Genomic DNA, 12,686 nt, shown 5'->3' with positions numbered 1-12,686 from the left:
TATATATACATATACATATACATATATATATATGTATATATAAATTCAATTTTGGGAAACTAACGGTGCTGTCAACTTTGGAAAAGGTCATCCCAATTTACTGTGTTGAGTTAACATTGTACAGGAATGGACAACCATATTGGTCTAGAAATGTTAATTTATTTTTATTTTCATTTTTTATTTTTTTCCATTTTTTTACAGGGGTAACACATCGTACTAAATATGTAAGGTCATATCTACGTGGGTTTGATTACAGAAACTAATAAAGTATTCTCTAAATAATGAAAAAAATAAGATAAGACTATAAGAGCGAGAAGCAATTTTAATATGTTCAGGGACCATTTTCATCTCCAGAATTTAGGATTATTTTAATGTTACATCATTGCCTTTTCTATTTTACTTTCCTTTTTAGTTTTATTTTAGGATTCCCTATTTTTAATGTTCATACAGAGATTTCTTTAACTGAAATACCGAATAGTTACTTTGGTGTGAAAAACTATAAGAGTACACAGGATCCTAATGTGATAATTAATAATGTGAAATAGGAAGTAAAGGGCTAAAGGTGTAAGGAAAGTGGGAAGGGTGGGGGAAAGGTAATAAGGGAGAGGAAAAAAATATGAGAAACTGAAAAAATGGAAATAAAGTGTTTGTAAATGGGGAGGGGAGGAGGGGGTGAAGGGAGGGCAGGGAGAAGGGGGAAAAAATGAGAATCAAGACCTATTATGTAAAGGTACAGAATCCCAATGATGAATGTAATTGTATTGTATACCTAGATTGTACCAATAAACTCAATAAAAAGAAAAAAAATAACAGATGACAACCAGAAATATTTGCGCTAGACTGATATTTGAAGGAGAAATTATTTATTTTGTTAAATCATTCAAATTGGGGATTTGTTGTTTTGGCATATGCTTCAAAATAAAATGAATAATCAACTAGTCAAATCAACCTCTAGTGTGACCCTCTCCCCTCTTCTTTATTGGATTAGACTAGTGTCCTTTTCACATTTCAATCCCTATTGATCTTTTGACCAAAAATCATACATCCTCTTTAATTTCTCTGAGAATATAGACAATTTAAAAAATTTCATCATAGGATAACAACATAGGGTGTTGTATTAGTCTTCTTTTCATTACTATAACGAAATACCTGCTGCAAGATAACTGTATAAAGAAAAAATTTATTTAGCTGACAGTTTTGGAGGCTGAGTATCCAAAAAAATTGATGCAGGCTCTCTGGAGGTTCCTGTTGGGTTGTATGAGTGCATGACAGTGATGGGAACACATGTCAGAACAAGTGAGCATTTTGCCAGAAGAAAACTAGAGATCTTGGTAGGGCCAACCTGTGCAGGACATAATCCTATGTGAAGAACTATCATGGGCCCTGGAGAACTACCTTAATCCATACTGAGAGCTGTGCTTTCAGAGACCCAAGAACTTCCCATTAGGCCTCACTTCTTAAAGATTCCACATACTTTCTAATAATGCCATACTGAACACCAAGCTTCCAAGACAGGATTTGGGGACTACATTTTAACCATACCCAAACCATAGCAGATGGTTGCAATCTCCTTATTAATATTAGTATTTGTTATCAAATATGACAAGTCACCAATCCGAATCATGATTCTGCTTACCTTTTTTTGTACCTCCCTCTAAGCAAGATCACTGGTTATTCTCTTTGTGAAGCTCTTTGACTCACAATTAGGACCCTTGGTATCTTTAACTCATAGACATCTTTCAGTAAATTAGTTTTAATTTATTTGGCTGTTTTTAATATCTGATCAGTTAATTTCATTCACTGATACCAAACTAATCTGATTGCTAAACTAATGTTGTAGGAATTATATCCTGTTTTATCCTTTATTTCCAGGCTTATCTCCTGCCACTTTCTTTTATGCAGTGTTCCTGAAGGTAAGTATTTGTACTTTTTTCTTTTCCTTTTTCTTTTTTTGGGGGTGGTGGGTTCATTTCATACCTTGTTCCTCCTATAACAATCAGAACAATTTCCTTTGCTTTCACCACCCATGAAAAGCTTACATAGCTCTTCCTTAGTCAGTTCAAATGACCCTTTATCCAAGAGACTATTACTAAATTTTTTGTATTTCTTTATCACATTTATCATGATACATATTTTGTATTACAGTGTAGTTACTTACATGTTTATATCTACCTCTAAATTATCTTCTAGAGTCCTAGAAATATGCTTTACTTAGTGCCATATTCTCTTTGTACTTGCCAGGGAGCCTAGAACAGAGAAGGCATCACGAACTAAGCATTGATTCAATGTCCATGCCAGTCACTTTATTCAATAAACATCATTTGAACATGTACTATATATAACAGGAATCTAATTTTAAAAAGGCCTTCATAAAAAAGACTCATAAAAGTTGCTTTTATGAGTAAAGAGATCCCCTAACCCTTAACCCACAGTATGTTCTCAACATGTATTTTATAATCAAATGTAGTTATTAGTGGAGGTATTTGCAAATTTCTACATTAGCCATACATTTTCCTTCTATGGCACTTCCCAGCACAGACAGAAATTCGGAATTCCCTTCTTTATGATCATCATAATCAGAATATCTCAAATATTTAACGTCCCAATTGTGCAACTTAGACAAGAATAAATGTCTGGGTGCCAGAGTGGAAGTAGGGTGAATAGGGCATCCATGTGTAGAAGCATCTTGGTATGAAGTGTCAGTAGCAGAGCAGGGTATGAAGGGCATTGGCGTAGAGGGCCAGTCTGGCATGGGAAGTTAGAGACTATCCACACAGAGGTCTTGTCTGGCATGCAACCAGAGCAAGAAGAGCATCCACAGAGGTAAGAGAAAACTAGGACTAATGTATGATGTTAGATTAGAACTGGAGATAATGGTATGAATTCATGGATTTCTATAAATGTAGACTTTAAAATACAGAAGTAATTGTGTATGAATACATGTATCTTTGGCTTCGTCTACTGAGGCCTCAGTATCAGGCCTCACTTCAGTAGGAAAGAGCACATGCTTCTAACTACCAGATAGAAAAAGTGCTCCAAGAATGATGAGACACATGAAAGGACACAGGAACCATTGTGAAGATCATCATATTTGAGCATCATAATAAACTAAGAGTAAGGACTATGATCCATCAAGTAAAATAGGAAACAATAGTTGGTTATGGTATAAATAAAGCTTGATGAGTATTGGGATATTTATGCTGTTTCAAATAACCTTTCCACAATATACTTAATAATTTTAAAGGAAAAAATGAAAGCTTATAGTAAAGAAGGGTGATCTAAACTATCCTCAACAAATGATCAAAGTGAATATCATCAATAATGAGACAAAATAAAGCTCTGAGTTGGGCCTCAATAACAAAATAGCATTATTTTGTGAAATAATTTGGCAAATCATGTAATTTGAGACTGATTATGAGGAGACATGATCAAAATGGAGTCATAATAACTTGTCTGTAATCTTTAAAATTCATGAAAGTTAAGGACTGTGGGACTGTTCTAGATTAAAAGAAAATAAAGGAAACATGACTCTTAAGTACAAGTATGTGTAACACATAATCCTAACTGAAACAATTGGAAAACCTTAAAGGAGGTCTGAGGCTTAGACAATATGATTGTGCTACATTAGTTTTTAGTTCATGTATCTGTATCACTGAGATTGAGACTATATCCTTGGCTGTATGAAACATGGACTAAAGACTTAGGGGTGTGATGAAGGCTCAAGTTAGTAATGTACTCTGAGTGTTTTTTGTATTATACTCACTAATTTTTTAGTAAGCTTGAGAATGCTTACAAATAGAAAATGTATGACATAAAACAATAAAGTAATCTGTGCAATTTTTCTATCACTTTACAATTCATATCCAGTTCCAAATAAGTTTTTCCACAGTGCACCTGTACTTCAGCAGCCTTGACTGGCTTTATTCACATGGTTCCCATGGCACTGGTCACATTTGGCACTCTCATCCCCTACTTACTGCTGGTTCCTAGATTGCTGCTAGATAGGGTGTGCTTTGTTAAAAACTTGACATATAATAATTGTATGTACTTATGGTCAACAACGTGATATTTTGATACTAGTATACAATGTATAATGTTCAAATCAAGCTAATTAGCATATTCATTCTCTCAAACATTTGTTGCTTCTTTATGTTGAGAATATTCAATCTTCTTTTCTAGCTATTTTTAATTTTATTGTCTATATGCAATCAGATTTTTGGTTTAGTTTCTACATATTGGTGAGAACGTGATATTCGTCTTTCTTTGCCTGGCTTATTTCACTTGGCACAGTTCTCCAATTCCATCCGTGATGTTGCAAATGACTGGATTTCATTCTATTTTTATGGTTGACTAATATTCCCCTGCAGATATATGCATATTCTTTATGCATTTGTCTGTCTATAGACGCATAAGCTGATTTAATATTGTGATAAACATGTGGAGTGTACATATGATTTCCTTCCCATGGGTATACATCGCATAACAGAATGCCTGGATCATCTAGTAGATCCATTAGTCATTTTTGAGAAACTCTCAATATTGTTTTCTCTAATGGCTGTGTAATATACATTCTCACCAAGTGTGCAAGCATTCCTCTTTATCCTTGCCAGCATTTGTTCTTTTTTTAATAATAGCTGCTTTAACCTGTGTGAGAAGATATTTCTGTGATTTTAATTTACATTTCTCTAACGTTTAGTGATTAGTCAGCATGTTTTGTATACTTATTGCCCATTTGTATTTCTTCTTTCAAAAACCGTCTATTCAGATCATTTACCTATGTTAAAATTGGGTTATTTGTTCTTGTTATCTGTTGAGCTGTTTGACTTCTTTATATATTCTGGGTATTAATACCTTCTAGAATGAATAGCTTGCAAGTTTTTTCTTCCATTCTGTAAATTGTCTTTTGCTCTGATGATTATTTCTTTTGCTGTGAAGAAGTTTTCTTAGCTTTATGTAGTCCTATTTATCTAATTTTTTTCTTTTCTGTGCTTTTTGAGGTCTTATTCAGAAAACCTTTGCTTATGCCAATGTTCTGAAGTCTTTCCACTGTTTTTATTTTTCCTACAATTTTATGGTTTCAGGTCTTATATTTAAGATCCATTTTGAACTGATTTTTGTAACTGGTGAAAGTTAGAGGTCTAGTTTCATACTTTTGTATTTGGCTATCCAATTTTCCCAGGTGCACTTATTTTTAGAACCCAGACTTTTACCACCAAAATAGAGGTGTAAGTGCTGCAGGCACATTTCAGCACATCCAATGGTCATGCTGACAGAATGTGAGATCAAGTTGTCAGAAACTTCATTAGATGCGATATTATAATTTGTATTGTTTGTCTCATTGCATTGTATTTGATTCTCATAAGGCATCAATTATATAAGCCAAGTGATATTACATTATTACACATTTTCTCATATTCAGTCCATATCTTAATGTTTACATATGTAAAATATATATTCTTTTGCCTTATTTTGACCATTAAATTTTTTAGAATTATTGATGATTTCTTTAAATACTAAAATATATTTAGCCTTGAAAAATGAGAGATTGATACTACAATTTAGTGGAGTAAGCAGTGTATACTCTAGGTGTAGAAAACCAAATTATCTGTTAGCAAAAACAAAGTATGTTTATTGCCATCTGTGTAGTTAAGTAAAAAAATGTAGAAATCCAGTGACTGAAGAAGAAATGAAAACCAAAATATTCCTCATATGTATTGGGAAAAGAAAAACAATTGTTCAACTATTTAGGTACTTTCTTTGAAATGGAGAGATTTTCAATTTAAGTGTGCACCTTATGACTCAACTTGAGCTAAATACATTATTAGAACTCTATGGTTGTTTGATGTAGGTGCTAGAGACATCATCAGGACATAAAACAGGAAGATAGTTTGGCTAGTTTACTTGTTAATTGTCTGCATGCTGGAATCCATAAGCACTATGACTATTAATTTGGGTCAACATGCAATCTTGTTGAAATGAAAGCAGGTCAACATGTTTGTCTACGTGTACTATCGTGGCCCTATATATGCCATAGCAACGCAAAGTATATTAGTGAGTATGGCTATGGTAGTCCATGTACATTGTGAAAGCCTCACTCTATAGTCCACATATACCGTGATGATAAATTATATAGATGATACTACAACATTTTACTTTTTATAAACCTTGAGAACCATTTAACACTGTGGAGGACCAATGTGTCCAGCTCTCATATATCATGACAGATATATTTTCTGTAACAGCCCAAAGTATTTCAGAATGTATCAGAACAACCAGTATAAACAGTGATGGTTCCAGATCTCTATGCCTGTATGCACTATAATAGACTTTTGCCTTGACATCCTGGAATATACCGTGACAGCCTTGTATGAACCACAGTAGACATTTTAGTATGGTCGATGGAGCATTTTGCATCACTCTACATCACTATACAGTCCAGTAGTTTAAATTAAACATATTAGCAGATCTGAATGGAATAAGATAGCTCAGCATTGTCAGTTTGCCTATTCTCTACATCTCTTTCCACTATGACAGCTTAGGTTTTATCAGCTACTGCATAACATAAACCATTCTGTACAAACAATAACAAATATGGACCATGATCACCCAAATGTGTTGAAGTCTGTATTACCAGGACAATCAATACATATACTTATGGCTTGAAATGTATCAAGCATTCCATTCTAGTAATGCAAATTGACATTCTCTGTCTCTCCCCGCTCCTTCTTTGTCATTCACCTCATTCGCTGACCTAGACTGATTTCAGCTGAGTTTCTTTTCAGTCCATGGGTGTATGTTTTATCTTTACTGATCTCATTTCCTTCAAGTGGCTATGTCTCATTCTCCATAACATATCTCAGGATTTGCTTTCATCATTCTAGAAGGCTGCAGCAACCTACTGGCTGGCTATATCTTAAATTCTTTTTGTAAACAAAGATGCAGTATGAATATGTAAATAAATATGTAACTTCGGGGGCTGACACAATTTATATTTTAACTTCTCTTCGTCTCCCTCCCCAGCTACAATCAGCACCTACACATATATACATCACATCTTTAGAAAACACCAGTGTTTCCCATTGCTTACTATCACTGTCCTTAGCTTCCATCTCTCTCCTAACTTTTCTTCCTAACCCATTTGTATATTATATTTTTCTTCATGCCATGAATAAAACCCTGGTCTTCTTTCTGCACCTCTAGATCTACCTCTGGCCTTTTGACACAGTGTGTCTCTGTTCTTCAAGGTTTGAGATCTCTCACAGTTTAAACTCATTCTTTTCTTCAATTGCTTTTAATGTCTGGATATCTGATAGCGAAATAGTAGATCATAAGAAGGATAAAGCAAATATTAATGATTTGACCCTAAGTGTGAGACATTTTAGAGGTATACTAGGCCAGTACAAATTCTTCTTAATAAGTGACATTCTATTTCAACTTTCAGATTCAAAGGGGAAATTTTCTTTACCTAAGTATTCCTATTAACTAATCAATATTCTCAACATGTGCAGGATTTATTAAGATGATTTACATTAATTTTTAATAGAAGGAAACTGAGTTTTCACCCTTCAAATAATTAGAATTAGTTTTTTCCTAGTCTCCTTACACTTTGAAAGAAATCATTATTATTCCCACAATTATTATACATAACTACTATTTCCTTGATATAATGAAAACATATTCTGTTGTAATCAAAGGTTCATAATTGAATGAAGTCCAGACCATTCATAGTTTTTTGTTGTTCTATTTAGCCTACATTTCAATTTGAGCTCCACTGCTAAACAGCTCCTTGAGTGTGAATTTATGTATTTGTTTCTGAGTTTCTTAATTTGTAACAAGGTAGTTGACAACATCCACCTCACAGCATTTTTAGGATTAGATTATATAATTCAATCTCTTAACAAATACTTATTATTTGATACAAGCCAGCACTTCTCGGTGCTGGAGATATGTTGGGAAACAAAATAAGAAAAAAATTCCCTGCCCTCAAGAAACTTGCAATTCAAGCAAATAAGACATTTCAGTACTTTGTAGGTGTTAGATTGAAAGAGCTTTGTTGTGGGGTTAAGGAGCTACCACTGAGATTTGAGCAATCTTGAAAAATGCACGGGATGAAATCAGGCAAATATGTAGAGGAAGAGTTCTTTAGGTGTGGGGCACAGCCAGTACAAAGGCGTTAATAATGTTCAATAAAATTTATGCTTATTTAGTAAATGACAAGGATACTACTGTGGCTGGGGCAGAAAAACTAGAAGGGAAGGCAACAGATAAAATCAGAGGGTTGCAGAGACCAATTTGACATGGGGGCATTGTTGGTCCTTGTACTAAGAATCCTGACTTTACTCACCATGAAATAAAATACCATTGGAGAGTTTTGAGCAGGGGAGCGCATAATCACATTTAAATTTTAAGAGATTTACTTTGTCTATTTTGCTAATAAATATTAGAGTGACAAGGGTGAAAGCAGTTAGTTAGAAAGCAGTTAGAAAGTGAGTCTAGGTAGGAGATGGTCATAAAAGTGAATGTGGAAAGAAGTGATCAGACGCTAGATATATTTTACTTTGAATATAGATATTAAAATGTTGATGTGAAATGTGAGAAAGAGGAGTCGATGATTACCAAGCTTTTGGCTTGAGGAGTGAATGCAAAAGATGCCAATAGCTAGGAAGTTCTACATTACAGGTGGAGCAGATGGGCTGGGAAGGAGCAGAAGCTCACGTCTGGGCATGATAAATTAGAGGTATCTACTTAACATTTGAGTATAGATGGTGAAAAGTCTTTTGGCTGTCTGATTTGGGAATTCAGGGGAGAGGTCTGAGCTGGAAGTTTAGGCGTTGTCCTTTTATAAATAGTATTTAAAGCCATACAACAAAAATCTCTGAATGAGGAAGTATAAATGGAGAAAAGAAGTCTCTAGACTGAGGCCTCAGGTATTACAGTGTTAAGAAATCAAGAGAGGAGAAAGAACCAACATGTTATGCTGAAAAGTAGTCAGTAGGAATGGTGAGAAAGAGGAAAGGGTAGTGTTGGAGGCTAAGTGTCCAATTTTGCTTATAAGTTAAGTAATGTGGAGATGCAGGCTTAAATATTGGCTCAATTTAAATATGTAATTAAATATTGAATTAGTTCTTAGGCTTAGCAATCATGAGATCATTACTGATCTTGAAAAAAGTAATTTTGGTGGAGTGGTGAGAGCCAAGTCTGATTGTGAGAGAGAATTAAAAGAGAAGAAATATATTAGTATGTATGCACAGCTCTTTCAAAAGTTTTGCTTTACAGAGAGAAAAAAAACCCAGCAAATTATCTGCAAACAGAGGTAGAGCTAAGTAGGCTTTGTCTTTCATTTTTAGTGTGTTCACAAGCAGCTAAAGAAGCTCCCATAGAGAGAAACTGATCTTTCAAAGACAAGAGGTAAGAATTCTGAGAGCAATGTCCTTGGGTTACAATAAAGAGTGGAACCTAACACATCTAATAGTGTTCTCCAGGTCATTTACACAGGCTCCCAAGAGCAAGTTACTAGCATCTCTTCCTAACTCCATATTGAGTAACATATGGATAGCTGGAAACATGCAATAATGGAGCTATTTACACCATATAAATCAGCAATACTATAAATCTGGGCTTTTTCTTTAACCCCCAAAAGTAGGGTGTTAAACATTTATGAGTGTCTTAGTTACTTTTCTTGTTGCTGAGACAAAATACCTGACACCCAAAATAAAAGGAGGGGAGGTTTATTGTAGCTCAGTTTGTAGAGGTTTCAGTTCATGGTTGGCTCTAAGGCCGGGTGGCATGCCAGCGGATAAACAGTTCGTAGCAGGCAGAAGGCAGCAAATAGCAAAGTAACAGCAGCAGCACTCTGATTCTCCCTTTTATTCCCTTCAGGCTACTTGCCCTTTGGGTGGCGCCACCCACATTCAGGGTGGGCCTTCCCATTATCCATACCCAGAACTTTGCCAAACCAGTGCACTTATTTAGTAATCACACACTCTTAATCCCAGCATCACAAACTCTAGATCCAGCAACCTCTGAAAATCTTCACCTATGATAGCATGAGGCGTTGGGGGAACATCTAGACACAAGCCAATAACAATGAGTATACCACCGAGTCCATCAGTGAAACAGCTGGCCTTAGAGAGATACAGGATATATTCATCTATGGAACAGAAAGAAGAGAAAGAATGAAGGTACAGATTCTGCTAGATGAGGAAATGTGTGTAACATGCTTGCCTTAGTAACTGGAACAAAATGAGTGATGAATTACCATGTTTACCATTTCATTCATTCAAATCGCATCACCTCTAGCTACATGAGTCCTCATAGGCTGTGTAGCATAGTGACATTTTTGTGCCTAGATAAGTTAAAGTCTTTGATTTACTTATTTGTCCAATGAGGAATTCAGTAACATTTATTAAGTATTTATGAGGTTCTCCAGATTATATTTTAAACTCAAATTTTACATTTAGTGAGAAATTATAATCAAGTATATTACTGGATATTATAAAAAATCAAAGATTAATCCTAATTAAAAAGATTACATTTATACATCGTTTTAAACATTGAATCATTATTTTAAGAACAAATATATGTTATGTGGTCCAAATATATAAAATAAGTCAATAGTCAAAATAATTACAGGATATATGTATATAACTATATGTGTATATATACATATATATGTGTGTATATATACATATGTGTTTTGTGTGTGTGTGCGTGTGTGAATTTTAGGCATAAAACAAGCATCAAATGTACATTTCCCTCCCCAGTAATTCACTGAGAATTTAATTCTATCCAATTTGGAAACAGGAATTACTAAAGTAGTCTGAGTCAGAACATATTTTGATACCTGTTGTTTTCTAATCTTTTTCTCATTGGACCTGTTTACCCTGGGACTCGTCATTCCATTTTTGAAGCTCTTTCACTTGGTTTCACCAATCTCACCATATTTTGATATTTATACATAACTGACTTCTACTTTAAAGTAACAGAGTCTCTTTTTGCTCTGCCCTACCATGTTGTTTTAATTTTCCCAGGAATCTAGCCTTTCTTGACTTCTTTTCTCTGCATAATATTCCTGACTAATGGTATCTTAGGAATTATAGTTTCAATTATCATCTATATGCAGACAAATAACAACTATGCTTTCCACTTAATGTTTCTCCTGTGTCCTAGAACTATGTCCCGACTAACCTCTCAGTACTCCCTTATGATGTCTCATACTTTAAATTCAATAAATTCATCTTGTAAAAATCAAGGAATTACCCCAATCCCCCCCCCATGCATTTGTGCTGACATCTATTCTGTCAAGTTCTTCCTTTCATAGTCTTGGGCTCTAGCAATTCTTTTGTTCTAAAGTTATTATTTCTACCTGAATTATTGCTAATAGTTTCTATTTAGTCTCCCTATTTCTAATTCTTTTTTCTTTTTATGGGAACTGCCTTTGTAAGATATAAATCTTATTATGTTACATTACTTATTAAATACAACCTTATCTGTCCTAAGGATATACTGTAATATTTAATGAAAATATAATAGAAATGGGGGTGCATGTACAAAAATGTTAATCATAATATAATATGAGTAAAAATGGAAATGATGTCACTTTTCAACAATCAGGGAACAGTTAGGTTCACCATGATTTATCCATTTAATGGACTATCCCGCAGAGTAATTTTCCAGGAAAATAGAACAGACTGTTTATAAGGGATACATATTGGAGTTAGTTCAAATTTATGTTTTCATTTTTCTACAGTCCACATAGGCTTCCTCTTAGTATTAATATTTGAAGAAAATGACTTCATACTTATGTTTTTTTTCTCCTGCACACATATCCCAAATTCTGTATCTAATTATATTCTCTTTGGATTTTATCAAGTTTAGATCACCTCCCTGGGAGCCTCCTCAGAACTCATGTTTCCACCTGGGCTTTGTACATTCCTTCATTTTTGTGCCCCCTGTTCCTACACTTCTGAGTAAAGATTTCCTTGCATTAGTGCCTAGTCCTATTTTGCAGGCATGCTCAGGACTGATACATGGAATCCTGAATTAGCTGTCTCTTTGCTCCATGACTTGTGTCCTGTTCTTAGAGTACTACTTAATACATGAGGGTTTTTACCTCTTTGCAAAAGCAAATCCATTCTTTCCCGAGTATGGTAGTTCCAAAGCAGCATCATTTCATTTAAAGCTCTGATTCTCCATGTTTTCAGGACCTTAACCACCTCCTCAATCTACTGTGATCATCAGGCTCATTCTTATCAATTACCTTATAGACAAAGCAAATCATTTGACCAGGCCTTTCAGCAACACATTTCCCTAATCCTCCTCCTTGAAATTTTCTCGTGACTTACATTTGTGAATTCCATTTTCTAAAATATATATGCCTGCCTAGACCTCTCAAATTGAGCTTCTCTTACATTGTCTAAGCACCTCAAACTCAATATGTCCCAAACTGAGTTTCTGATGATCAATCTCCAAGCAAGCTCCTTGCACTGTATGTCATCTTAATTAGCTGGATTAATCATACTGTTTTTGTTCTTCTTCAAATGATTTCAAAAATTTTTTTTCTCATTGAGTTTATCAGTACTTTTTAAGTATACAGTACAGTTACATTCATCACTGGGATCTTGTACCTTTACATGACTGATCTTGGTTCTCATTTTTTCCCCATACCCCCACACTCCCTTCACCCC

The 12,686-nt window shown here is 34.5% G+C and overlaps 1 protein-coding gene across 5 annotated transcripts in view; it reads left to right on the top strand.

Moving 5' to 3' along the window:
- Window positions 1-12,686, top strand: part of LOC104856514 (RNA-binding motif protein, X chromosome) — a 124,102-nt gene that overhangs the window by 107,914 nt on the left and 3,502 nt on the right. For all 5 annotated transcript variants that reach the window (XR_778661.1, XR_778660.1, XR_778663.1 and 2 more), the window contains 2 exons: window positions 1,873-1,913; window positions 9,348-9,408. The gene's annotated coding sequence lies outside the window, so the exon portion shown is untranslated. The remainder of the gene's footprint in view (window positions 1-1,872; window positions 1,914-9,347; window positions 9,409-12,686) is intronic.

This window comes from Fukomys damarensis, unplaced genomic scaffold (assembly GCF_012274545.1).
Source record: "Fukomys damarensis isolate Sample0158 unplaced genomic scaffold, DMR_v1.0_HiC HiC_scaffold_16, whole genome shotgun sequence".
NCBI classification, from domain to species: domain Eukaryota; kingdom Metazoa; phylum Chordata; class Mammalia; order Rodentia; family Bathyergidae; genus Fukomys; species Fukomys damarensis.
The sequence above is the reverse complement of the archived record's forward strand: the minus strand, read 5'-3'. Positions and strand labels throughout refer to the sequence as shown.